Source organism: Larimichthys crocea, chromosome XI (genome assembly GCF_000972845.2).
Source record: "Larimichthys crocea isolate SSNF chromosome XI, L_crocea_2.0, whole genome shotgun sequence".
NCBI classification, from domain to species: Eukaryota; Metazoa; Chordata; class Actinopteri; family Sciaenidae; genus Larimichthys; species Larimichthys crocea.
Window position 1 is genome coordinate 6,021,548 of NC_040021.1, and position 27,959 is coordinate 6,049,506.

At 39.7% G+C, this 27,959-nt stretch overlaps 1 long non-coding RNA gene across 1 annotated transcript; it reads left to right on the forward strand.

Moving 5' to 3' along the window:
* The first annotated feature begins 15,739 nt into the window (after positions 1 to 15,739).
* Positions 15,740 to 19,611, forward strand: LOC113746926 (uncharacterized). The gene is made up of 3 exons (XR_003463226.1): positions 15,740 to 15,990; positions 16,544 to 16,696; positions 18,465 to 19,611. It is a non-coding gene; the product is annotated as an uncharacterized LOC113746926 (long non-coding RNA).
* Positions 19,612 to 27,959: the final 8,348 nt, after the last annotated feature.

The following is a 27,959-nucleotide window of genomic DNA, read 5'->3' on the forward strand; positions in this document are numbered from 1 at the left end:
TTGATAATGGCTGTATCAGGACAGGTATTGCTGAATACAGTAGCTGCTTTGATAGATGCAGCACTTAAAGTCCAAAACATACCAGGAAACATTAATTTATCTGATAGGAGTGTTGAATATTTTAGCCTTGGCTCCCATTTTCCACTTGATTTGATTCAAGGCTCATTCAAACAACAATCTTTTACTCCCGCCACCATTAAGTGCTTGACAACAGAGCTACAGTGCAGTAATTTATTTATTTTAAAATCCTTGCACATTGATTTTCACAAAGGTCATCACTAGAAACGGTCAGAGGTTCTCGAATTTGCTTTCTAAATCATCTTTTGTCTTTGACTGATGGGACCCTACAACTACACAAAACACAACGTTTTCCACCGAAGGGGATCATTCATGTTTCTTCCCCCACATGGTAACTTCTAATTTAATCTTAAAGATTTAATATTTTAGCAGAACTCTTGGGAATTGATATGTTTTCACAGGCTTTAAAGAAGCCTACAATTTACTGAATTATCATTCGATGTTGAACAGAGTCATTACTGAGTTTCCTTGACCTTGAAAGCAGCAGTCAATCTCACCACGAAGTCAGTGTAGTAGCTGTCCTGGAGCTTTTGATCATATCACATGATCTTCATCAGACCCAGTTATGGAATTGTAGCTGTCTACATTTTTTTTAATTCTTTTTTTGGGAGCTTCTGGTCATATCACATGATCTTCATCAGCATCTGGTTTCTCAGCTCCTCAGCCAACGTGTCGTGACGACAAACACTGCTGAGGAAATCTCGTGATACCCAGAGCAGCCGCTAAATGGACCTTGTGTTGATTTGCTTTCTCAAAGTCACGATTGTTTAAATAAACTTTAATGCAATAACCAAAGAAATTGGAGAAAATAAACAGTGCTGTAAATATAATGAAAATGTTCTCCATATGTATGCTCCATTGTCACTTTTAATGTGATAACACAAGCACCATAATTCTAAAAGATTACTGTACATTGGTCGTAAAACTCCAGTGCAGTAGATAAATATATATATATATTATATATATTTTATTTTTTAGAGAAAGATATGTTTTGTGTCACGTTTCAAGGATTTTGTTTTTGTGACTGTCTAGACACGTTAATAAGAGATCAGAGGATTACTGCCTACGCAAAAAGCTCCAATGTGTTCTGTCAGCAGCACAGCCACTTGGTTTGGACATTCAGCAGCGTGTTAACACTAAATTAAATGCCGAATTCAGGATGTCTGAAAACCTTTTATTAGCCTTTTATTGAGAGTCTCTCTCCTCGTCTAATTCAGTCGCACAAACGGAAGAAATCAAGGTTGCGACACTTTAAATGAAAGCAAATTACAGCAGCTGCAATCCAGAGTGCAAAAGTATGTAGGAGCAGAGTTTAATCGTCTTTGTAGTCTCCGTAAGAAGGAACACATGAGGAGCTTTTGAGCAACGGAAGCAGGAGAACAAAGTCACTGTTTGTTATCAGCTTGTGGTTTATTGTAATCTCAGCAGCGATTGTCGTCAGCGGCATTATTCATGTCGTCACTGACATCGTCATTGTTGCTTTTCACCCAGTCTCGATGGTCACGTATGGTGCACTATGGAAAATGATATTGTATAAACGGTGCGGTCAAAGTGAATGGACGCAATCAGTCACCTCATCGCACACAATAGGGAAGAGATGGAAACTCAATGGTCATCCAGAAAAAGGCTGTAAAGGGCCTGTATGACAGGAGTAGTGTATTTTTACAGTAAACACAATTCATGAAGAAATTAAAGTACTTTCATTTTTGAGTTATTGAATATTTAAATATTCCTTTTTTGTTTCAGGCCATTTCAGACTAACGTGGAAATGCATCACTCTAGATTTGTTCCTAAGTGTTTTTTATGCTAAACCATTATGAAAATCCATCCAGTGGACATTTGAACTCAATGTGTCTCGTTTGGATTCGAGGAAGATGCTACTCTCGGCCATTTCATTCCATTAACTTGAAAACATAATGATGTTCACTTTTCTTTCTCAGTTTTCTAAATATTTTATCTCTAAGAGTATTTACAGTGGGGGAAATAAACAAGAAATAAGATTTGTTGTATTCATGCTTAAAATAAATCAAAGCTGACTAATGGTAGGGAACGGAGCATGAGAGACAGTCTCTTCTGTCAATCTCTGATGTACTACAACAGCAACTTCTGCCTTCACCTTTACTTTTGAAGACCATCATGCCACAGAAAACGTAAACACAGCTTGTTACAGGCAGTGCAGCAAGCAACCAAAGCTGTCAGTGTTACTGTGAACGGTATTCATGGGGATTTTATTTTGGCAGAAAGTTGCTCCAATGGAAAAATGTTCACAGCAAGGACTAACCTTTAACTACTGAGCTCGGCTGACAGAGAACATTAACCCAGAGACTTCAGTTATATTCTAATTGGGTGGCAGAGACAGTGAGTGTGATGGTAATTAATAATCCTTCATGCTTAAATAACAGCTACACACACCCGATCTACAGCTGTTTTACAGATCAAACTTTCTCTGTGCGTCCTTCTGCTTCACAGTATATAATGTAACCTCATTCATATTCATTAAAACAAATTAAAATGTTGCTACCAGCTGCAGCTGTAACCTAACAGTCAGACATGCAAAACAACAATGCAGCTTTACACTTGATTGGTCGATTCAAATGCACAATAATGATGATTTCATATGCCCCCTCTTATTAGTATTCACCAGTCAAAGCTTATTTTCATTCGAGAAAATCAATCACCAAATGCTTTGCAGAGCCATTATCGGCACCGTGGACACATTCATTAACAGCGAGTCTACTTATTGGACTTACAAACAGATGCAGCAACAACTTGATTCTTTATGGTAGCTATTACTCGTAATAGGCCCAAGACTGATTTAATTAGCGCGGTTGCTAGGCAACAGGTAACCCAGATGCTTTAGAGCCGGTTCTATAGCAGCCACGGTGAGTCCCTCAGTGCTGACTTCAAACGCAAGGCTGAGGCCAGCATAAGTGTGAGGCTGAGGACACGTTATATAGAATGATGGTGTTAATGTAGGATGACTAGGTGGTAGCTAAAATTCTTTTTTCGATTCATTTCAAGCGGAGGCGAAAATCAAAAAGATGTAATTTCATTCCATCCAGATCTCCTTTGAAATTCAATGTGACATTTTTGTCTGCTCTGTATGTCTCAGCTTCTTTTGTAACTCGTCAGTCTGACTTGTTGCTGAATGAACAAAGCCACAACTTGTCAGCTGCTAATTAGTTAGACAGCTAGACCGCATAAAAACAGAGCTTTATATTATATTATGATCATTATAGTTAGTTTAGATGCTGGTGTAGTACTTACTTAGTAGTAGTATAGTATAGGATGAGGAGTATGGGTGGACTTCAGAGATAGCTGGGCTAGTTTACTGTGTCTCAGTTAACATATTTACATACTTACACTTGTTATGTTGTATTACATAAGTGCAATCACACAGTTATGTTGTTATGAGTGCACTCATGACAAAAGTATGGAACGCTGGACACCCTCAGTCGCCATTTCGGCTAAGTAGAGAAGAAAGCTGCTCGAGCTGAAGCATTGCAGTGAATAGTGAATACCAAAAAGTCGTACATATGTTCATATTTATTCATATTTCGACAGTCAAATGTTGGCACGGTTGCAATTGGGCAAAGAAGAAGTTCAAATGTCGTGCTACTCTGCTGAAATTAGCGCACCCCAGGAAGTACATAGTGCACACAGTGTGTTACAAAGAAGCGTACTAATAAAAGAACAGTATTGAGACACAGCAGTTGTTTAATTTTTTAGAATTTTTTGAATTTCAGTCTTTATGCTGGTTCTACCTCCATATTTAACACACATGCATCAGGGTGATATCGATCTACTCATCTAAATCTTGAAGAAAATAAGATAAATAAATGTATTTCCCTCAAAATAGTCCTTTAAATACACACACCACTTGGTTGAACGTTTTCCAAGCTACCTTATCAGCTCTTCAGCTACAGCACATTTAACAGCTTAAAAAATGTACCTGCAAATGTCGGTGTGGTTAGTTTCGTCGCTGGCGTCGTCCTTCAATCAAGCTAAACATACCAGTTTGATCAAAAAAAGAGAAAAGAAACAAAGAACAGAGAAACAAAGAAAAACCTTGATGTCTTGATGTTTAGCTCAGCTGCCAAGAATGAATTTTCACCTGTAAAAACATGTCTAATAATATATTCTTGACAAAATATAAGATTAAATATATTATATTCAGAATATTGTGTGTGCTTTTGTGTTTGATGAGTCATTTTAAGGGATTTTTAGGAGAAACAGTTTAGAAATCAGTAAATAATAAATATATGATCTTAATAAAAAATAATAATATTGACACATACATACACACATATATACCTAAAGGAGTAAGGCATCTGTCTGATTTCACAATGGTTGTTGTGGCCTTAATAAATAAATGCAGCCCCATCTGACACGTGGAAGGAAGCTGTTTGAGTGCCGGAGGGCAGAGAGACACAGATTTTCTCCTCAGCTCGGCTCAGATTGTCTGACAGCCTGGAAAAGAAAATGTAGTGAGTCACAGTCGTTTGCGTCTGCTGACTTTTTGTATATTTGAGTGTGTCAAGAAATGAAGTCAGCGTAATGCAGTACGTCATTTAGCTCTATTATTAAGCCCAAGAGGAAAGTGTTTGACAAAAACAAAGGCCGGTATGAAATCAATTTTAAAATAATGGAATAACATTTAAATGGAAAGGGAGGAAAAATAAACACTGCTTGCGCAGTAACATTCAGCATCAAAGATTCAAGGTGTGAATATGTGACGCGCGGTCGCTGTTAGTGTCGAGTCATCTTGACCTTGTTTGTGAATGCATGACATCCAGCAGAAACGCTTTGAAATTTTTTTTTTGGAACCTCTATTTTTGATTTCACTTTCTGCTTTCAGGATGTGGATGAAAAACCTAAACCAAAAGAAAGAGACACATTTCAGATTTGTATTTGCTTGCATCCTCTGCCTCTCCTCTTTAATCAGGTATGTATTTTCACGGAGACAAAAGCCTGTCATGATGATTCCCTTGTTTGGGTCTTGTCGAGCTGATGCTGGTACTGTAGAACCATCTAGAGTCTAGATGCTGTTGAGGAATATAAATCACCACCACGTTTACACTTTAATGCTTCATCTGATGCGGCAAATACACTGTATGTGGTACATGTGTGCAACAAACACATTTCTGCATTGTGGAGTCATGCAAGATGAACACAGCTTTACTGCAGTGAATTTAAATGAAGAACCCGATCAGTATCGCTCTATAGTAGAGTGTCTGCAACCAGGTCAGATGCACAGTGTTTCAGGTTTGATCACATTCCACCACATACATGGCTATTATACAGTCAGTGATATAGAAAACATTACAGAGTGGCACTGCTTTTGACAATTGTTGGTATGTTTTTTTTCTAGCCACAATGGTATTAATTTAATGTTTTTGACCATCAAAGGAAAAAAGGAAAAGGAAATTAATATTGTATATTTTTTGGCCCTCTATCTTGCCATTAGGCTATATCTAAATAGACAGATAACTTGTTTTCATATAGCCAATGAAATTGCTTTATTCCTATTTGTATATGCACATAGTCACAATGCGTGGACTTTAAAAATTTGTCACGCACACAGACATAGATTACAAAGCTGCTGCTGCGATGTGTTAATGCCAAGCTCATGTTGAACCATTCAGGCTGTAATTATGACCAGCTGAGTGGAAAAAAAAAAACACGTCAAGATGAGTTGCAACAGTGAACGTCTGATAGCTACGCATCTCCACTCAGCGAGTGTTCACAGCACGACTGCAAAGCCACCGTTTTTGGTTTTTTTTGCAGCTACATCCGAATAAAACCTGTTATTAACACTAATAGACATTAAATAGTAGGGTCAGTGCAGGTGTTTCCAGTGATACTAATTAAGGCTGTGTTCCATTTAGTGCAGCAGAGACTTTTCCAGTTAGTGCACCCCAGCCGAACCCTGACTAGGTTAGACCTGAATGGAACAGAACCTTAATTATTATTATTGGTAGCATCTCTTTCTGATCAAACCACTGAACCCTAAAACCTGTTTCAGTGAGCAACACCTTGGATGGCAGCACCAACAGTAAGCGTGTGTATGTGTGTGTGAATGTGGGTTATTGTGAAACCTTTCTGTACCCAGTATAATGTTCCCTAGAGCTGCAGTCCATTTCCCATTAAATGCAGTCTTTACTTTATCATCTTCAAATCAACCTGTAGTCTGTGTCAAGGTTACAGGATGTTATTGCCGTATATGCAACCCTGGGCTGTTTTGAAGATCTGAGACTAATCTGAGAATCTATATATCAACATGAGTATCAGGTAAGAACACAGCCATGCAGCTTCAAATACAGCAAACACCCGATTGGTTTAATACTGTTCAAACGAATTGTACTCTTTTTTTTTGGGTTTGTTTTGAAGAACATCCTTGACTATCAGTAAAGTGGTGAATGAGAGTTGGGAGGAGGACATGAGAGACGGAGAAAAAGATAGTGAAGAGGAACAATTACCTGTGCTGGTGAATGGCAACCAGCAAATATCCCCATGGCAACCTCTCCCTCAATTCTCAGAATAATGTTAGTGAAAGAAGAAATAGAGCAACCTATTATATAATCTGTATAATCTGTGCTGTAAGATTGCACGGGGGAAAAAATCTTTCCTGGTAAAGTCAAACAACTTCTACCTCAATGTGTGATTTGCATAGGGAACTGATCTCACCTTAAATAGTCGTGCACAGTTAAAACCTCTCAAGTTTGTCCGCGGTATTAACTGCCAGGAGACAGGAGAGGGCAGGACCTAACCTAAGCCTTTCCCGGCCTGTCAGAGATGTTTAAGCAACAGTGCATCATCCCACTGGGAGTCCGGCGTTCGCCTGAGGCGTCTCCTGCTCTCTGGGACTCATGCAGGGTTTGTGTCAGACGGTTGATTCAAGGAACAACGACAGCAAAACACAGTCCAGAAGTCAATAGGAGGGCTGGAGGTCTCTCTGCTCTATAACCAGCCTGCTTCAGGTGACAAATTCATAAATTAGAGGGGCAATAAATCAATAGTGTTGACTACGCTGACCTTTGATCTAAGTCAATAATATCTGCTATAAATTCTTAGAAAACACGTGTCAATCAACAGGAGCAGAGAAGTCGGTTCAATGTTGGCTTGGACTTTAACTAAATGCCACCAGCATTGACAGCTACGTTCAGTGTCAGTGTCACCAATTCTGTGACTCGCCAGGTACACTAAATAATATTTCTTATTATTATATTCTTGGAAAATGTAATTCTGTCTGCAGTACGTATTTTATGTTGCCAATTTGTCGTGTGTAAACATAATTTCTAGGAGACCTGACTGCAAAAAACATTTAGTTTGTGTGGACAGAGAGAGAGAACATAGATCTTTATGAAAACGCATGATGCATGTTGTTTCTACACATAAAATGCCAAATTCAAATCCAAGGCTGGGCTGGGTTGCAAATACAAGCCCCTTTATTTTGAGTGTCTGTTTTATAGCACTTCTGATTGTACAGTTTCCCCCCTCTATTAATCTTAAGTGCTGCTCTCTTAACCAAGAAGGCTGATTATCCGTGCTACTCGTGCTTTCATTTTAAGCATTTAAGAGTTCAAAGCAAACTGCTTTTCAGTTTCATCTCTGCATTTCACAAACCACATTTCATATTGTTTCATTTGAGGAATTAAAAAGGCTCAACAGTTTTTTACTTTCTCATTATTTGCCAACGCAGACAGCTGACATTTTGTTCCGAACATGATTATTATTCCTAATTCTGCTGAGAGCCTGTTCCTCAGACATTTAGCACACATGGCACTGATCTAGTGTGACATTTCATTTTCTAAATTTGTCTACTTGAGCACAACCATTATGTAACGTGGTTGGGTGTTTTGTTCTTGTTTTGTTTTTTTATTTAATTTACCTGACATTTATTTAAACAGCTTCCCTGTTAACATACATAATAGCACAACATTTATGTATATGGTGCAAAAAATGCAATGCTCTGTGCTCACACATATTGCAGTTACTGATATTTAGCTGGATTGCACTGACCTGCTTTGAAAAAAAAAAGATTTCCAATTAAATTTAGATAAAATTTCTTTGTCAGAGAAATCTTACTGGAAAGCTGCACATGCAGCTGAAGGAATAAATCCAAACACTGGCTCTCCTGCCAATAGGGGGCAGTAGTGCCCCATAGCATGCACCTTTTGACCGTACAGTTGCTTTCCTTTTATTGACTGTAGCATCCAGAGGCATGGACATGCCCTACATATTCTCTGCAGAGAGAAGAAACCATGCTCCATTGTCAACCTTGGGGAAAAAAATAGACAGACTTATGATTTATTTCAGGTTTTCTTAACAAGTGGGTGATCATTCATGGTGACAAAACTGCCAAGTGTTGAGGAATGTACACAGGGGTCAGATAAAAACAGTTATATTCCCAGGTCATGTTGCTGGAGTGAGAGACGTCTGGCCTGTGATGACTAGCCGTGATAACAGACCATCCCATCCTACGGGCGCTTTCTCCATTCCTGACAATTAAAACACACATTACAGAACAGCTTTCACGCACGAGACACACGACACGTTTTCATATGTTTTTCATGTTTTGTTTTTTTATGACAGCGGCCATCAAAGCTTCAGTTTTAGGATTTAGAGGAGATTCACGTGTGGAATGTGAGCAGCATGACAGAGAGGCCGACTGACGTACTGACAGATGCCCATCGATCTCTTTTTTAACAGATCAGGTTATCACCGTCCAACACAGCCTCACAGACGTTTGATGGATGTGCTGTTAACATGATGTATTGGTTCAACATCAAGTCAACCGAGAGTGAAACATCCAGCAATATCAGTATGTTACAGCAGTATTGTATCATATCGTTTTATATCGTACATGCTGTTTGAATCATTGATCAATAGTGTCAGCAGTGCCGCTCCTAGAGATCTACTTGTCAATCAACAGCAGTGATCACATTTCTTTTCCTAAATCAAACCAAACAAGAAATTGAAATCAAATTTTTCCATGCTTGAGGACTTATTCTCACCAAATCTGTGAATACTACCTTTGCAATTTCACATTAGGCATGGCCATGTGACAACATCAGCTGTTTGAAGGTAAATGTTGAACAGGTTGAAGGATCAGTTCATACAGAAGTGGCCAAGTGAGCTCCAAAGTAGGTCAGACTGTCGTCTTTATGCTGAATTTCAACAGGACAGGAGCACGTGTAACTTCAGGCGACCCCAGAATCTCAGAGATCAGTGGAAGATATAAAACCTTGTATAGGAATCAAAGTGTCTGCAAGCCTTTGTGATCACTGCAAACATAAAAATGAATAAATAAATGTTAATATTACCAGATATATCATCACATAAGTCAAATGTTACATGTAAATTAGGTGCATTGTGTGTTGTATGTTGCACTATTATGTTCCTGCTGGGTGCCAGCAACTCTGCCTGCTAAAGACAATGATCAGTCACATTGAAGGGGGGATAGTTACCACTGGATCTCTTTCCTACAGATCAATATCACCATGGAGATCCACTGACCACTGACCTTTGACAAAAGGAAAGGAAAGGCAAGGAAAGGGAAAGGAAAGGAAAGGAAAGGAAAGGAAAGGAAAGGGAAAGGAAAGGAAAGGAAAGGAAAGGAAAGGAAAGGAAAGGAAAGGAAAGGAAAGGAAAGGCAAGGAAAGGAAAGGAAAGGAAAGGAAAGGAAAGGAAAGGAAAGGAAAGAAAAAGGAAAGAAAATACACTGACTTTGGCCCAGTGTTATTATGTTTCGTTTTGACCTATACAGTAGAACAAGCTGCCATAATCTGACAGTCTGCAGACAGGGAGACATAAATCTGAGTCATATAAGTGGTTGCACTTCACACACACACAACACCATTAAACGAATGCCACGCAGCGACTGCCACTATACTTAGCATGTCACAACATGAAGCAGACAAAGTGGAAGGGTGAATATTCTTTTGAATTTTAATTTCTTCTTTTCATAAATCACTTCAAAACGGTCTCATCTTAACTTTACAGTCACACTGTGATCATAATTTATGAAAAAATGTCACATGCTTAGAGGTTAAACATGTTTCCTGGTTTCACTCAGCCAAAGCAAATGAAAATGAAAATGAGTGCTGCAGATCTGCTTACAAATGTATATAAGTACAGAATAGTTTAGGTGAAGGTGCAATGTGTAACATTTAAGATGATTTATATCTACAGAGACTGGGTCCTCTTATGCTGAACTGTCGTGTACAATGCACAGAATGGACAAATCAAACACTGGCTCTAGACAGAGGCTTTCACCCACGTAGTTTTCCCTTGGAACGGGAGTTGTATTCAGTTGGTCTGCAGCCTCTCCTCTAGCTGCCACTAAATCCCGAAACACTTGACCTGACCTTGACTTGACAGTTTCTCTTCTTAAGAGAATTGTCATCAGTCAAATACTTTCTAATTCTAATGCTGAAAAATATTTCCATACGCTGCACCACTTATACACACTGATCCCTATTTGGTGTAATAGTAATGACTACTAGAAATAAGTAGTATAAGTATTTATTCAATCCTAAAAACAGTAGACTGCAAATTAATCGACATCCATGCCCCTGTATCAGCCAGCAGGCTGACTTTTAATTCCTTTTGCAAGTAAAATGCCAGTAAAACTGCCCATGCACACCGAAGCCAGGCTGTCTACATTTAAAGCAGGACTTTGTGCACGTAGACAACGTCCACGTGTATAAATGGAGCCGACTGATTTGAACTCGTTTGCTGCTTTTCCTGCAGTGGCACACTGAAACACTGATTCTGAGTCTGGTGGCTTTGCACAGAAATGAATATTTATTCCATCCAAGTCCGGTGGGACCCAGTGAGACCAGTCGGGCTTCGGTCTCACTGGCCTCTGTAAATTTTTTCAGGTTTGTGGATGGGCTCGGGCTCAAAAATGTTGTTGAAAATAGTTCTGCTGAAAGGAATTCATCATCAGAATTTAATTAGGATTTGTGGGCTTTGTTGGGTTTGGCAAGAATACTTTAAAATTCCTTTCAATGTTTCAGGCCTTTTCAGACTCACTTTAAATTCTATATTTACATGACTGCACGAGATAAGAATCCTCAAAATAACCCAGGTCTGAATAGTTCGCAATTTTATACACAAAGCAGAAAGAAAGTCATAATTATCCCTGGTTGAGGACTTCATTTTGGTTGGAGTTTTAACCCCATCTGCTGGATAAAACAGAGTAAAACATTTAATTTTCATACTGCAGTGAGTGGGTTTGGAATTGACAAAGCCTTAAGATCACAAATGTTATGATAAAAAACCCTCTATGTCACTGAACAGGGGTTGAGAAAAGGACGAATATGACTGCAGATAATAAAAATCTCACTTTTTGACACCGTTCTAGTGCATGCACTGGCCCAGAAGCTGCATAATTCTGATTTATGGCTTTGTTGCATGAGCCTGATGAAAGATTTACTAGTGCTTTTGGTTTGGAGAGCAGTCTTGGTTTAAGAAAATGTGTTATTCTGGGGAACAGAACAGAGTGGACAACTAACATGGAACTGGGTTTCCACCATGGTGCCAAAAACACCTCGTGGGTGCCAAAATGGATTTGTTTTTTAGGACGAGAGACCCGCAAAACAAGCTGAAAGCAAGACTTCTGACTTCAGTGGCAAAAACATCACCTTCAAGCTACATCTATGTGTGCATGTGGTTATTATTAGGCAATACAATCATCATTAGCATTAAAATACCAGACATTATAGACAAAATGTTTCTGATCAGTGAAACCTGTGCTGCTTTCACATAACTATGATATAAGGCTGTAAACCTTATTCAAACCTTATGGAGCCTGCAGAACAATATACATGTTTAACAACAGACAGCTCAGAAGGGTATCCTAATTAAAAGCATTTACTGGTGCTCCTCTCCAACCTTTTGTACGGCTGTCCGGAGGCTGTATTCAAGATTTTATGATCTCTCTCTTACCGCCGCTGCCTTCTTTTTGTATTCTCTTTTTCTTACTTTCTCTTTCTTTCTCTGCTTCTCCCATCCTGGCTTCCAGTCCTCGTCTCTTGTTGCTTTGGCCTCTTGTAATTGTAAGGGAGATTTTCTTGGTTTACCAGCATTCTCGGTTCCCCACAGTGGCACAGGCTGTGTGTTCCTCTTGTTATTTCCATCCAGTCACCTCACGCTGCCACATACTTTACTGTGTCTCCTATAAAGAAACACACAATGGCTCTCAGAGTCTCATTTTCGTTGGAGTGTTGTTGCTACCAAGGTACACTTTCATCATTTTGTGGCATGTTAAAATAAAAGAGGGGAGGCTACGTGGTTAAGATTTGTTGTTGTTGGCATTGCTCTAGTGCTAACATAGAACATTTGATCAAACCTGCATATGAGATCAAAGTGTAAGTGTTATTTTCTAAAGAGTATTTGATACAGACATTTAATATGTGTGCATAAAATCCCCAAAATAAAAAAGCTGAAGTTACAATTTTGTCATCATTATACCCATAAAACCACCAAATTACTATGTGATTGCAACATTATTATTATGTTGGGATACGTTGTTTGTTAAAAAAAGAGACAGTTTGCATGAAAATCCTTGAATAGCAGCACTGCGACTAGCACTGCTGTACACACTCTTAAGAGAAAATATTATATGAGTTTATGTTATGTGAACGCTGTGATCCAGAGGGATTAGAAATATCATCCACCTCTGCAGATCAACACAATATTTCAGTACCTTTTAGCTCATTGTTTTTCTCACTATTCTCAACAGAGATGTTCGTAGCCATGGCAGACATGTCCAGCAGAGGCCTTGTAGATGTTACACATCTCCTACAAACCACCCCCTTTATCCTACTTTGTTAACAGCCGAGGTAGACCAAACCACACCTCCTCCAAATCACACCCATGTGAACACAAAGTTGAAAATAAGTTGAAGAAATATGGAGAACCTACAAGCTATGTGTTTAAGCCACAATAATATATCGTTAAAGTAAAAGTAATTGTTTGCCTCTTTCCTTCCAAGTGTTGTGTTCCCGTCTGTCTCTCTCTGTCAGTGGGTGTGGCCTCCAATTTCCCCCTCACCTGCCTGATTGCCTCACCGCCCGATCCTCGTTCACAATCAACTCCTGCACATAACCCCTACAGCTACAACTCTTATGTAACTTTGCTCTTCTGTGATTTCTTTGACTTAATTGTGATTTTTTCCCTGTGCCTCAGGAAAACCTTGTCAATCATCCTCCTGCTACATTCAGCTCTGTTTGTTCTCACAACTGTACTTTCTGGGCACCCTGCCACTGCGCCACTGTTTCTCCTCACCTGCACTAGTTTGTGTTTGCATTTGAGTCTGCAACTCTTCCCCAACATATATGACATTCAGCACAAATACTGTCTAATCAATGCGAGTATCTTCTTCTGAACTTTTGCAAACTTATCATGGAGAGTCCCATCTTTAACATATTCTGGCTCTGATTGGGCCTGACACTGACCACTCCTCATACCTAAACCTAACCAACCAGCCAATCAGAGTAGGGTCTTTGTGAAATGTTTGCTGGAATGAACCACATATTCATGTAACGTAGACCTACTATAGCTTGAAAATGTTATTTTTGGCTCATTTATGAATTTCACAGTAGCTTATAGTTTGGTATTTGAGTTAAATATCATTATTTTGGGCGCAGTCTTGTCTGTGATCAAACCCACAAACCATACTTGGAAGTTAAACTTCCTTCACATCTATCCTTTACATTCGTGCAGCTGGATATACTTTTAAAAAACCTAAAACAGTAATCCCACTACAGTATGGTGGAGCATTAAGTAGTTGAAGGGAGATCAGGTGAGTAAATATTGAATCTATTCAACAGGATTAAAGAAACACTGTGACTCTAAAGGGTTGATAATGTTGCTCTTTTTCTGTTGAATGTGTAAATCGGTGCCAACACGTTCAATATAACAACTTTATAAAGTGATGATGTTAATGTTGTGTTCACAGCTTGCACTGCCCCCGACGGCCCCAGAGAAATTAGAATCAAAATAAATCACATTTTTGTGTTAGGTCTGTGTTTGTTGCAGTCGTTGACCCCTATTAACATTTTTTTTTAAATTTTATTTTGGAGATGTGTTTTCAATTATGTTACAAGCCACTTAAAGTAAAGCATGCAGCGATCAATGCCGCATTCGAGTTAGTCGTTTTGTACTGGAGCAGGGGCCACAGCCGCGGTCAGCAGTCAGTAATAAGCTATGTGTAGATTTGGAACTGATGAGTCATTGATGTCACAGGCAGCATGTCAGCGACTTGTTAAATGTTTAGTTTCGATCAATACAACCTTGTTTTGAAGCTTGTGTGGTTTGGGAAAAATAATTCACGTCGTAGTGTTTTCTGTGTCAAGACAGATCATGTAAAAATGTCTGTTGGATGAAGGATGAGCAGCTCATAAATGTTTCCATCAACTGTTTATGTTTATGTAATTGGCTTACGCGAGGGGAACTTTTTTTTTTTTTTTTGGTGTGTGTGTGAAGTTGACCTCAGAGAAGAGCCAGAGGATTATTCTCGCCTGTGTGTTTTTCAGCCACAGTCTTGTCTCATAACACCGCTAACTTGTGCCTGGGCACACAGGGGTGGAAACGAACGAAGGGCTTCCCATGTGAAAGTGGTTCCCTCGCCGAGCCCTTGTGCTAATTAGCAGGAATGAGTTATGGCTGGAAAAGCTGAGCTCAGGCAGGCAGGGTGAGATGGAGCAGCAGCAGCAGAAGCAGAAGCCGTACTGCCTCGCAGCAACACTGAGGCCATTGACCTGCCAGCTTGCGAGGCTCAGCTCCCTGCGGCTCCTGATCCAAAGCAGCAAGGCTCAGAAGCCGACACAGGATGAGGAGGTCAGGCTTTAGCCAAGAAGCCTGACAGAACTTGGAAAAACTTTGCATAGGAACAATATGAGGTTGCAATGGAGTTAACAGCAGCTTCTGTGAGAAAGGTAAAAAATCTGATGAGTTCAGTGTAGGGTCAAGTGTACCACAGGGATCTCCCGGCGAACCCTCCAGCAGCAGTCACTTCTGGACCTGGAGTCTGGAGAATGATGTAAGACCCAACGAGGCAACACAAAGACTCATTTGTGCCACTGTGCCACACGGCACCTCACAGTGCCCTCCATATGCACCGGGCTCTCTCTGAGAGATTATGTTTCAGGAAAAAGACCTTGCAGCGGCAGAAAGTGTTTCAATATGTATCTTCAAGGTCACGGAGGGTGTTTTTGGGGGGGTTTTTTTGGACAGCCTTCAAAAAACAGGGGATGGGGGTGCATTAGGCTGCAACCACGTCACCAAGAGGCCGTAGTGTTGGGACTGGACGGTTCCTGCACTTCTGACAAAAGACAAACCTGCCTGGTGGGAATGTGTAGAGCCAGAAGCTTGAGCCAACTCTCTCTCAGTTGCTTGGCCAATGTATTATTTTTGGCAACTCTAAATTGATCCAATCAGGCTGAACTTGGAGTGATGTCACTAGTTTGGTTTGGTACCCTTGACAGGTAAATCCACACATCCACTGCTACACATGGAACTGACATGAGGTCAAGAATAAGCTTATATAATACATGTTTCGTTGGTATTTCTTGATAATTTACACTTTGCCGTGTGGTTCCTGGTTTTCCTTTTACTCCTGGGAGTGGCCTCGAGTTTCCCTCTCACCTGTCTGATCACTTCACCACCTGTTCCTCATCTACCAATGAGCCCTGCTTAGTTTACCTTGTGGTAACGGCGCTAAAGCCAACTCCGCTTTAACTTTGCTCTGTTGAGTAATCGTGATCTCCTCGTGCTCAAGGAAAACCCTCTCTGCCACGTCCAGTTCTGTTTTATCTCTCCCTCTGCACAGTTGGATTCCAGCCACCACCAGCCCTGCACCACCCTGGACACCCCATCACTGGCTCCCACCCACCAAAAGAGGTTATTTAAATGTACAACAGTCTGCGGTAGTCTATTACCATTACTTCCATAAATCCGTAAATCTCCTTTAGTTGACTTTTTAAAAAATGTGCTTAATTTCTGTTATTGATGGTAATCGTGTTTGCAAACCGTAGAAAGAGAGCCACAGCAGGATTCATTTTCAGTCATATTTCTTGGGTGCATGACAAGTCCAATATCCTTTATTTGTCCGCTGTATGATGCTGATGCAAAGTTGTGTAAGCTGTATAACCAAAACAATGAGCCGAAAGAGTCTAAAACACGACATAGCTGAGCGCGGATGCAGTGTCAGGCGATAACTCTGTGTTGGTTCATTACTATGAGCATCTTTCACGTCACATGTAGCCCTATGATAAAATGTTAATATAAAAAATAGGAGCGACTGTTTTTGACTCGTCTCTCTTATGTCAAAAGCAAAAACAGACCTGTCAGCGGAGTATAATTATTTTCATGACCAGATGTGATGTAGGATGGATTGTCCAGTTTGCCTGATGAGTGTGTGTGTGTGTGTGTGTGTGTGTGCGATGATGAGCAGCTGCGTGTTTTTGAATCGTCTTCCTCTTGGAGTACAGCCACTCATCTGGTTAGACTGCTGCAGCTGTTTCTGAAGGAGAGCGGGGGGGAAGACTCGTCTATCATCTCTACTACTACACATCCAATTTAACTGATGTGGAGGTGACACATGCAGGTAGGTAAACACATACATATATATAGTATATGTAGATGGCAGATCTGAAACCATTCCTTAGAACTGAGTTGAGAGTGACATCCCCTTGAGGCAAATGTTTCGGGCCATACAAATAAAATGACTCAGCTCTTGGGATTTTAAAACAAGGAGATTTTTGTTTCCAGATCTTTGAGTCTATATATTTATGCTGTCAATCAAATTACCCACAAATAGATGTTATCTGATTGCTCTACACAGGGTTTTATATCATTTCACAGCTGTGTTTTGGTTTTCCAGATGGCAACTTAACTGTTTTAGTCCATCAGCTTTAAAGAAACACTGTATGCTATCAGTCCAGCAGCAACCACATCCACAGTTTGACTAGATGGTGAACAAAGTGATACACTTAGAAAGAAAATAAATTGTGAATATTGTATTTAAATTCATACAGTAGTCAGATACGTGACTCCAAATGAATGATAATGTCGGTCTGTGTCTGCGGGATATGCGATGAACTGTCCGAAATATCAAGCAGGGTTACCAAGAACATGAGGAATAAAGAAGGCAGAACTGATGCTGAACATTGGTTTAATAGCACTGGCAAATATGAAGGCTTGACGTAGCAGGGAATGGTGAGCAATCCAAGGAACGCAAGTGAAGTCCAAAATCCATAAAAAAGGCACGGTCTAAGAAAACAAAGCTGTAGTCAAAAAACACACACTTTGATTTCACAATTTGAAATATGGACCCGATGGTCCCTAGGAAGACTAAATACACAAGTGGAGACAGGACGACAAGATACAGGTGAAAACTAATCAGGGACAGGTGCAACTAACAAGAGTGGAAGAGCCAAAAAACACACACAACAAAGTCAGAAAGATACAGACACAAGGGAATGGGAGAATTCAAAATAAAACAGGAAACACGGAACAAGAAACTCAAAACTATGACAGAAGCAACAACAAAAGGTGGTAATATGTCACTGCTGTGCTCACAGCTTGTTTCTGCTGCCACCTAGTGACCTAAAAATCAGTTATTAAAGGTTTTAAGCTGCTTAACTTCTTTGTGCATACTTTGTTGTGTTCTAAATCTATACAGTTGTTTTTTCTGTCTGCGTTTATACTTCAGTTAAGTAAAAAAGCTTCTTCTCTGGTATAATATCTTGGTAGTCACATAGTTATCTTCCCCATGCAGTCGTTTTCAGAGGTGCTTTGGGCAAAGCTGTTAAAACCATGTTGAGAAGATTTCATTATGAAGACTGCTGATTAATCTTTGCACCCTTTAAAGTAAATACTTACTTGTTAATAACTTGTTGCATGTGCTTTCATTTACTTTAATATTTGGTCCACAACTTGTCACGTAGTTCCTGTTTGCATTGTAAATACAACATCTGAGTTTCAGCGTCTGGGCTCCTTTGCAAGACACACTAAAATAATTGTACAGAAGAAAAAGAAAACAAAAGTTTATTAACCACACTAAACTCTAACTGCGGTTAAAACCTTGATTTGATTAAGATAATTAGGGGTTTTTACAGCCTAATTCATTTAATCAAAGTACTGGTGTAAGACTGAACACATTCACTGTGAGACACTGTATTTTATGGTAACCATGTTACTTTTTTAACCAGGTGTGCCATTTAAAAACAAAATAAATGTAATGAAATAATAAAGGCAGCTGAATGCTGAGTCTTGTTTTTCCAAAGCGCTCATCATGTGACCGACCTTCAAAATTGAAAACATCTTACAGATCGTTCTTTCTCATGTTTTATTGCTTTTCCATTCATTTTCAGGAATGTCTATTAATTTTGTGATTTTAAATGCGTCACTCGCATTCTTCTGTGGATTGGTAAAAGGGCAGTGGATTTCACGTTGGAAGCGGACAGTGATGTGTTTTTCCACGGGCACGTGCAGGACGTCCAGGAAATGTCTGGCTGCAGCTGCAGTAACAACACAAGCGCGGCTTGTGGCCTCTCCGCTCTGCAGCAGCCCGTGCAGGGCCACGACTGTTTTTCAAAACCTGCCCAGATCTTCTCCACATGTACACGCTGTGATGTTTGATGTGAATGGCTGTCATTTCTGCTATCTTTGCAAAAAAAAAAAAAAACATCTATAGGAGGGAAGCGGTGCTGCTGCTATAAGTGGCAGCTAGCTGTGGGTGATGATCTGTAGAAAATGAAAAAGAAACATTCTGAGTGTGTAGCTGTCTGCTTCATATCAGCTTTTCTGGGTTTTTATTTTCACAGAATGTTGTTTACTGACCTTTTTCAAACTGGATTCAGTCTATTATCACACTAAAATGTGTTTTAAGAGTCAAAAAGCAGTTGATTAAAGCTCCACTTGGCAAATGAACAGCAGTAATTTGACAAAAAAATACCCAGAACGTATTAATGCGACTTATGTCCAGTGTATCAGATTTAAGGGGCCCTATTTACGGAATATAATATGCACAACTATGTTTTCATTAGTGTATAATCACCTTAAAGTATGAATTTGTGTTATGTTTTTGTTACCTTAAGAAAAAAAGAATGAATGAAACAAACCCACTTATAGCTAAATATATAAAAATAATTCAGAATTATAAAAACCTGTGTATAAGTCTGTGTCTTGTCAGCATAATTATGGGGTGATTTTATATAAACTATTTTGTTATGGTCAGGTGAGCGTCGTGGTTTAGGTTTAAACGGCCGCTTTGTCGTCATGGTCACAATAATAAATACATGGTTAAGGTACGGGAACGAATGCAGTCATGCTTTTTATTTAAAAAAAGTTGAAAACAGGAAATGAACAGAGCTCTCTTGTGTTAAAGTTTGATGTTCTGGTGACCCATCCAACCCCTTGAAAGACTATTACTGTTGTTGTTCTTGCGAGGACAGTCATTCCTTTCTGCCCTTCTATCACAGTAAATGAATGAAGACACGAGGATTGCAATATATAAATCAAAACCTACAACACTGTGGTTAAGATGCACAACAATGTCCATACATTTCCACTATCACTATCTATTAAACGCAGAAAAAACTTACGTACGGAGAGTCTTTAACCCCATGTGTCAGGTAATTGATTACTTTTGTGCTGCTCACTGTTTGCTCAAAGCTTTGGTGTGTTCAGTAGCATAATACACATTTTTATTGACATTTCAAGTCTCATTCTCATTATAATCTCCAACTGGAGGTCCAGCACGCCACCCGCTAACTGAGTCCGCCTCCCCTTAACATCCAGATAACTGACCAGGGACGGAGTTTTGACCTCAGAAGTCGGTCTGGGAGCATCATCTATGAGAGCCCTTTCATCTCTGAGGGTTACCAGCCAACAGACGGGTTTTATTAGGCAACTTGCAGAGTGACCCCAGGCTAGCATTCATCAGCTGATGATTAGCGACGTGCACCGCGTGGACCGTGAGATGTAATGATGAGCAGTCGTCTCCTGGCAGATTTAATCACTGACCTTTAACATCCGAAAGAAAGGACAGAGTTGTCGAAGCCTTTTATCACAAATGAAGCAGACTGATCCTGCATGTAGGGAGGTGAAGTGAACAACAATGAAAGTGATATTGATTACTGAGGAATGTTTCTATTCGTTTATTTCTATATCGTATTGCAACTACAGCCAAACAGAAGGTAGCTTGCAATCCTTCTCTCGTCCCAACAGACTTTTTTTATGTACATATCTTTTCCCTTTGCAGTTTTTGCATTCCAGCGTAATGAGATCTGTGACATGGGGTGTATATCAGGATTTCTTGAAGCTGTCCAGAAGAACAGCCTCACGCCATTATCAATTTTCAGATGTCTTTGTCAATAAGCTCCTTACTTTGAGGGACTTGAGGTTAATAAGGGGGATTCATGGTCATACGCAGCCTGAGAGAGAGAGAAAGGCACCGAGGGAGAGCGTATGTAAGTTATGATGCTTGCAAACCAGTGAAACCACATTTGTTGGTTATAATCAAATCATGTTACTTGAGTCAAGGTCTTTCTTTACCCGTGGGATATGATACTTTGGCCTCTGCTTCCTTTGGAAGGGCATTGTTACTCTGTAACTTTGTAGACTTTTTTTATGCATCACTCAGCGTAAAAGTGTTATCCTTAAAATCCTGCAAAATCTGATACCATTGGTAACTGGAGTTTCCCCGGTGCTCATCTTTCTCACTACATCAACAAATATAACACACACACACACACACTGTGTCAGGAAAAGTCTTAGTATGCTGTGCCACCACCCTCTTGTTAAGGGCCACATCAAGCCAGGGGGCAAAATCTGTAAAATATGTGGAAAGACACCGAGACGACTGGCTGACTGCTGGTTTTGGGTGGTGCGCTGCTACATTTACGCTTCTATTTTGGAAAGCTTGGCTGTGCCCATATGGGAACTTCTCTGGCAAGAAAAAAAGTAATGGATAGAGAAATGTAAAGGGGGGGTAGAGTAATGATGGGCTGCAAAAAAGCTGGCTGTTGTTAGCTGTGGTCTTCAGTTTGTGTAGTTATCATGGCGGCATCAGCCACAAATGGACATGATAAAATCCACTGGGGTAATATCTCAGGAAGGAGCTTAGAAAAGTGTGAATTAAATGATGAAATTTGATCCTCAACTGTGAGTTTAGATCGGTTCACCAATTTTCCACTCCTTAAGACTGCAGATTCAGCCATTCAGTTTACGTCAGGGTGGAAGTCAGGCCTAATCACACTGTGGCCATGATGCCATGTTAGTGTGCATGATGGGTAAATCTGTTTTGGAGCTCAATCAGCAAAGACGTAGATCATCAGTGGAGCGGAGGCAACACCTTGGTGCTCAAATAAGCTACCTGTTAGAGCACAAACCTGTCAATCAAACTGGCCATGCTGTTAATTCTGCATAACTTTAAGCCTTAATATAATTTAAACAGGCGAGTTTTATATAAATTCACCCTCAGTACAGTTGTCATGAACGGGGAAATTAGCTACAGAGACCAAAACTGTTTTTTGTACCAGGCTGTAAACATGTTTATTTCTGCTGTTCTATTTTAACATGGGGGCTTATGGAGACTGACTCGTTCTTTAGCCAGCCTCAAGTGGACGTCTGAGGAACTGCAGTTTTTGGCTTCAGGTATTGGAGGTGGCCGCCTGAGACTATCACAACAACATCTGCCTTTAGAGAGGAAATAATTCTTTTTATTACCCCTGGAAGATAATCATGTTATGAGCAGTGAATCATTTTGACATACACATGACATGCAGATAAATAAATGACCATATGAATGTTTGAATTGCAGGGTAAACAGATTTCATGTTAAATCTTTGTAAAAGAAAAGAAAAAGAAAGAAAAGGAGATCAGTTATTAAAAGAATGCAAAATAAATAAATACATGTGGAGCTGACACAGTCGACTTGACCTTTCCTCGGTTCAAAAGTGGCACGCAGTCTTCCTCTATCCACACAAAGCACAAGTCAGCAATTCAGAAAAAACAAATGCCAACAAATATGCTATAAATCGAAGAATAAATAGCAAGTACTCTAAATATGACTCGTGTTGCTGAGCTTGAAAAAGCTTCCTATATTGCAGTTCAACTTCATGAATTCAGCAGATGCGATCCAGTGTATTTTCACATAAACTGTAACCTCAGGCATCATATTAAAAGGAGAGACAATGTCACGTGTCATAAAGTGGTCGATGTGAGTCACATCTCTGTGTTCATATTTTTAATTTATAGACTGCATCATGACCGAGCTCTAGCTTTTGGGAATCCCCAAACAATTAGGCGTTTATGTACTGTAGAAAGTGCTTGTTGATGTTTTCTTTTTGCAGACTGTATTCATGCATGCGGTTATGAAGTCACAGTTACCCGCTGACTGTATGGGTTGTGTGGAAAAGGCCACGGCTTGGCAGCGTCCAATTAACGACTCTGACTCCAGCTGACCATAATGACGGGTCAGGAATTTAAATGCTCATGGAAACACAACAAACAAGACATTTAAGGACCAAACAATGCTATTAAAATTGTATTACCTTGATAATTATTTGCGAATATGAGTCCGTCATGCATGAATTGCTTTAAATAGTTACTGGTGACTATTCCTGATTGTAAATGTCTGTCCAAGATTAACTCTGACTCCACAGAAAAAGTCACATTTTAAAGGAATATTTTGTACATTTTAAAACTGCATGGATGTCTTCACTCAGTTCTTTTAAGCTGTCCTCCTATGGTAACAATAAGCTCACTGTATCAGCATCTAGAAATCATTTTCAGCATCTCTCGGTTGACCTTTAATATCAACTAATCATGGATAACTCTGGCCTCGGAGTGACTCAGAAGGAGTTGATCATTTCAGGGTTTGATATTTAGCAGCCAACATGGCACTGACTGATACAGCAATCATGGAAAATATTATTCCTGGAGAAAGCAGTTGATGGATTTGTAAGCCAAAGAAAAAAGAAATAAAAAACCACGTACGTATCCTATAAGTCGTCTTTAGCCGTCTCTCTGGTGTATATCTGTGTTTTAATGTATTGTGATGTATAATTTTCTTTATCAGAACAAAGCTGTGTCAGTAAGGAGCAGGGGGGAAAAGCAATATCTGGGCTCTGGTGGATCTAAGATTGCATTCCTGGTCAAGTGCAAATTGAATTGCTGTTGAAAGGGCAGTTAGAATCCAGCCAGCCGGCGAAAATGAATTAATTTTCTCTGTCAGATTCTTGGAGGAGTAAGGTGAAGACAGCATCTGCTCAGAATCACTCGCTTGTCACCGAGATCTGCTACTAAAACTACCGGATGGACTCGAAGGGTAGACTATTTAAGCCAAGGTAGACATAGGTTCACACCAGTGTCAGGGTCACAGATCTAAAGTGTATCTGTCAGGTGTCCGAGGAGATCAGAAAAATCTGACTTTCCAGGCAAACGCCGCATCGCTTTGCGGTACATTTTATTTCTATCATAACACCCGTGTTGAGATTTCTTGGACTTGAAAAATCTTCCAGATTTGATCATGTTTCAGTTTTCATTCTTTGTAGGAGAAATGAAGCAGGGTTGGACTGGATTTTGGAAGAAGTTTAATCACCATGCTCCACCAAGCACGGCAAAACTCATTACTGAATGTGGCATCACGTTTGCCAGAAAACACAAATGAAGCCCAATCTACCTGCAATGCTTGTTCGGGTATGTTTTTCTACGGCCATCATCCAGTGAAATTAGATTTTTTCCTTTTCTCCTGCCTGTAGTGAAATTCTTATTATGTTTTCTTTTGTGCTCCAATACTAGAGACATTTAATTGTTGATGATTGATCTCTTTGCCTGGCCTCTTTTTGGAATCCAAGCTTTGTCTGATATTCTCCAATAATGCGAGACAAGACGACATATAACAGCAAATCGACGAAGAACATGTAACAAAGCAAACAGAACAAAACAAATCACATCTGTTTCTTTCTTTCTTTATAACCTTAAATTCAAAACCAGACTTCATAAAAATTCCCTTGGTAATTAAAATTTCAATAGAGGCAATGTCCATCATTAATTTTAACCACTCATCAAAAACAGGCTTTTGAATGACTCCTCCAGCGGAAGAAAATCCTGCCAATGCAAGTCTGTATTTTTGTGTAGATACAGCCTGCCTGGTGGTAGGAGAGACTCCTAATAAGCACAACTGGGGATATTCTGGCAGCAATTTATGCAACCACCTGCGTGACTTTTTTTTAATGTCAGTCTTTTAGCATGATATCATGAGAGAACATTTTTAAGCCCCTTTTTACAGGGTACAAGTCAGTTGGAGGCCAGTTATCAACCAGCTCACAGGGCTAATTAACTAATTATCTAACTAGCTCGCTACAGCTGATGACTGCTGATGACTACAGCTGGACATTTTTCATACTGTTGGAAAATATCAATTATCGGCCTCAAAGGGCGTTTTTAAGTCTGTATTTTTGGCTTCCGTGTCCTGCTGTGACACTATGCTGAGACCACTGCGTCACTTCAAGTATTCAAGTAAGTATTTCTTGCTGTTTTTATCCACTTGAGCACTATTTGTGTTTGTTGTGTCTTGTGTCTGGGCATTTTGGCTGCTGCGCTTGTTGTCGCAACGTGGAACTCACATTAAATAACCAGTTTGATTATTCATGTCATATTTAAAGAAATAGTAATAATTTCATGTGACTGCCTGCTTTGCTATTGTTCCTACTATGATTGCATCCAAGCTATTGAACTGTTGTTCAATTCGCCTTTGTTTATGCTGATGATGCACACAATTTGAGCTTGTATTCATGCACTGATGAATTTTTGATCTTTCATATTGACGTTTTTGTTTAATGCTTAAGTTCAGTTATTTGCATGGCTGATATTTTAATCTGCTGTTGTATATCATGTGAATTGCTGGATTTATCACTCTTTGTTTACTTGAAAGTGAGTTATTTGCAGAATTGTTAGTTGGAGACCTCATCTTGGGATTGCAAAATATCTTTTTTTTTATTGTTTATTATTTTTGTTGAGTTATTGTCACTTCCCCGTCTTGGTGTTTGCTTGCAGCATTGGTTCTTTTGGCCTGGAAATGCTTTGTCTGTTTACGTTGAGTTCATACAGATGTACATGTTGGCGTTCATGTTAAACATGCATCAGCAACACAGTGCGCTCATGTTTTGGTATGTGGCTGCTCTTTGATAACAGTTATTATTTAGTTTTAGTGATTTAAAAGACAGTCATAAAGCTCATCTTGTTTTGTGTAATGCAGCTTTCATGCTCTGCCAGCAGTGGCCAGAGACACAGTGTGCTCTGCAGATTGTTCTCATTCTCCTATTTATAATGGTTATGCTTTACGAGAAGCTATTATCGGTCTGTAAACAACTGTGTACCAAATTTATGTTTTTGTTTTTTTTATTTGTACACAGCTATTTAAATGATAGGCCAAGGTTATGTTGCCTTTTTTATCTGGCCTTGCGGCTTGCTATGAGTAAACGCACCTGCTCGAAATCACATCGTTCACATTCATAGATGAAGTTGCCACATGAAACAGAAGTATCTTAACGCAATGTGACCGACTTTGGCAATTTCGAGCTCCTGCGTGTCTTGACGGTGACAGTGATGCTTTAATAACGTGTGGCCTCCGTGTGTGTCTGTTTGGGTTTCGACATCAATGGGATCCACATCTCTACCCCAACCCCCTGGCCTCTAATCCAGACTCTTGTAATCTGGCCAGCTGTGGTTTGGCTGAGGGAACGACAGGCAGCCCTCCACTTCCACTCGCTCCCTCATTCACTCACATTCCCTCAGCCACATTCAAACCCCACGGTGACCCATATAGACAGCAAGCCCTGTTATTCGCCACTCCTCGCAGTAACTCTGCACACCATCAAAGTGTTGGTTATGATGTTTAATAATAAGCAGCAGAGCCCTCATTTGGCTCAGCGTGGTTTAGAACCAACTGAGAATTTACATTATACCCATGAACATATCAGAGACTTTGGCCACTATGTTTTTGAACCCATAATAACTCATGTCAATCTCTGTTGGTGGGAACCAAGAACATAACTTCAAACTTTGCACAGTTTCAGATAAAAAAACAACAACCAAAAGAAAAACCTAATGATTATTCTAATTACTGATCAATGTGCTGATAAATCTGTCAAATTAGTCACTTGATCATTTTGTCTTTATAGTGAAACTGGGAATAATAGCCATCATTAAGTTTATTTTCATATATGATACAGAGAAGCATCAGTTCATCACATCTGGGTATTACGTAAAGGATCCATTATCAAAATAGTGCCGAGCTGTTGATTAATTCAGACTAATTAATGAATTAAATAAACTGTTTATTTTGAGAATCGAATTAATAATAAAAATCCAGATTATTAAATATAGAAGATGCATTTCTCTGCTTGTATCATGAGGAAATTGTTCTATTTTGTCTAAATGTGATATTATATAAATGATTAATTGTTCAATAAAGAAATAATCCACATAATAGCTGCCTGACCCCAGTCCCTCTCCACCCTCAAACTACAGTACAGTGGCAAATATTTTCACAATACAGAGAAGGAAACTAGAGAGCCAACAGGAATGTCGTGTGTTATTTGGGTTTGAAAATTTACCTGATCAGTCTTTTATGAAGGCTGAAATATCTGGCAGGGAATGAAGGCGATTATTTTTTGAACAAAACCAACAAGAACTGGAATGTGAACCTATGAATCCAAAATCCACAAGCGCCATGTGAACTGATTGAGTCGTTATTGATCATGAGTCCGGAATCGGTCGCTTTTTTATATCTGTCATCTGCTTTTCCCAAACTGTCTCTTTGGGTTAGGTTTCTCCAGCTCTACCACATTTTCCCCATTCATCGGGTTCTTCAGCTGTCGTTCTGCTTAAGCACTTGTGTCAACAGTTCGATCAATGCGGTGGGGAAACTGTTGTTAAGTCAATAAAGTGGACACAAATCAACAACAGTTTTTATTCTGTGGGTGGCACTAATCTAATTATTCAGCTTGCATTTGAAGTGCACACAGAGACGTAAAAAGGCATCGTGTTTGTCTGAATGCGGTTGGGGAAGAATTGTGAAAAAGACCAGAAACTTTGACAATTTTATACCATAAATGTGACTGCACTGTCTTTGACCTCCATATTTACGAGGTGAGGCTGTGATTGTTTTCAACATGGTATCAGTATCCATCTGCTTTCACTATGAATCTGGCATCCCGCTGCAGATGGATCCCTCGCTGGTTGTGTTTGTGTGGTCTCTCATGAACACAGTTTGTCTGTGTCACTGGCAGCCACGACACCGGGGACCATCGCTGAGAGCCTTTTCGAACCACCGGGGTTTGAAACCCACATGGTTATGTGCTGTGTCGTAATAAGTGGTATGAGGTTTATCAGAAATCCGAGCAGCATATGATTTCATGGAGACATTGTAAGATAATGGCTGGTTGGTTTGCTTCAGCTTAAATAGAAGTCGGGAGTGGATGACAACAACATCCGTCTCTGGTGAAGCTCAGAAACTTTGTGGGCAAGGAAACGGTCTCTTTATGAAGTGCCACAGCCGAACTTAGGTCAAATGAGACATTTGATGTGTTAATCTGTTCTTTCTTTTTTTTTTTATGATGTCACTTTTTCCAGTCGATGTACACTTTTATTGATAATTAGAGCGAGGATGAAGTTAGCAGCCCGAATGCAATCATATCCCCTCGGTGTGGATGGCTTTAAGATCATTAAGTTTCAACTCTTATGCTCCTCTAGTGCTCCCAACGTGGAAACATTTACTTTGAAGAAGTTTACTTAAACTCTTACACTTTACTTTAGTTGATTTTTGCTCGCTGTGTAGACCATGAAATTCAGACTTG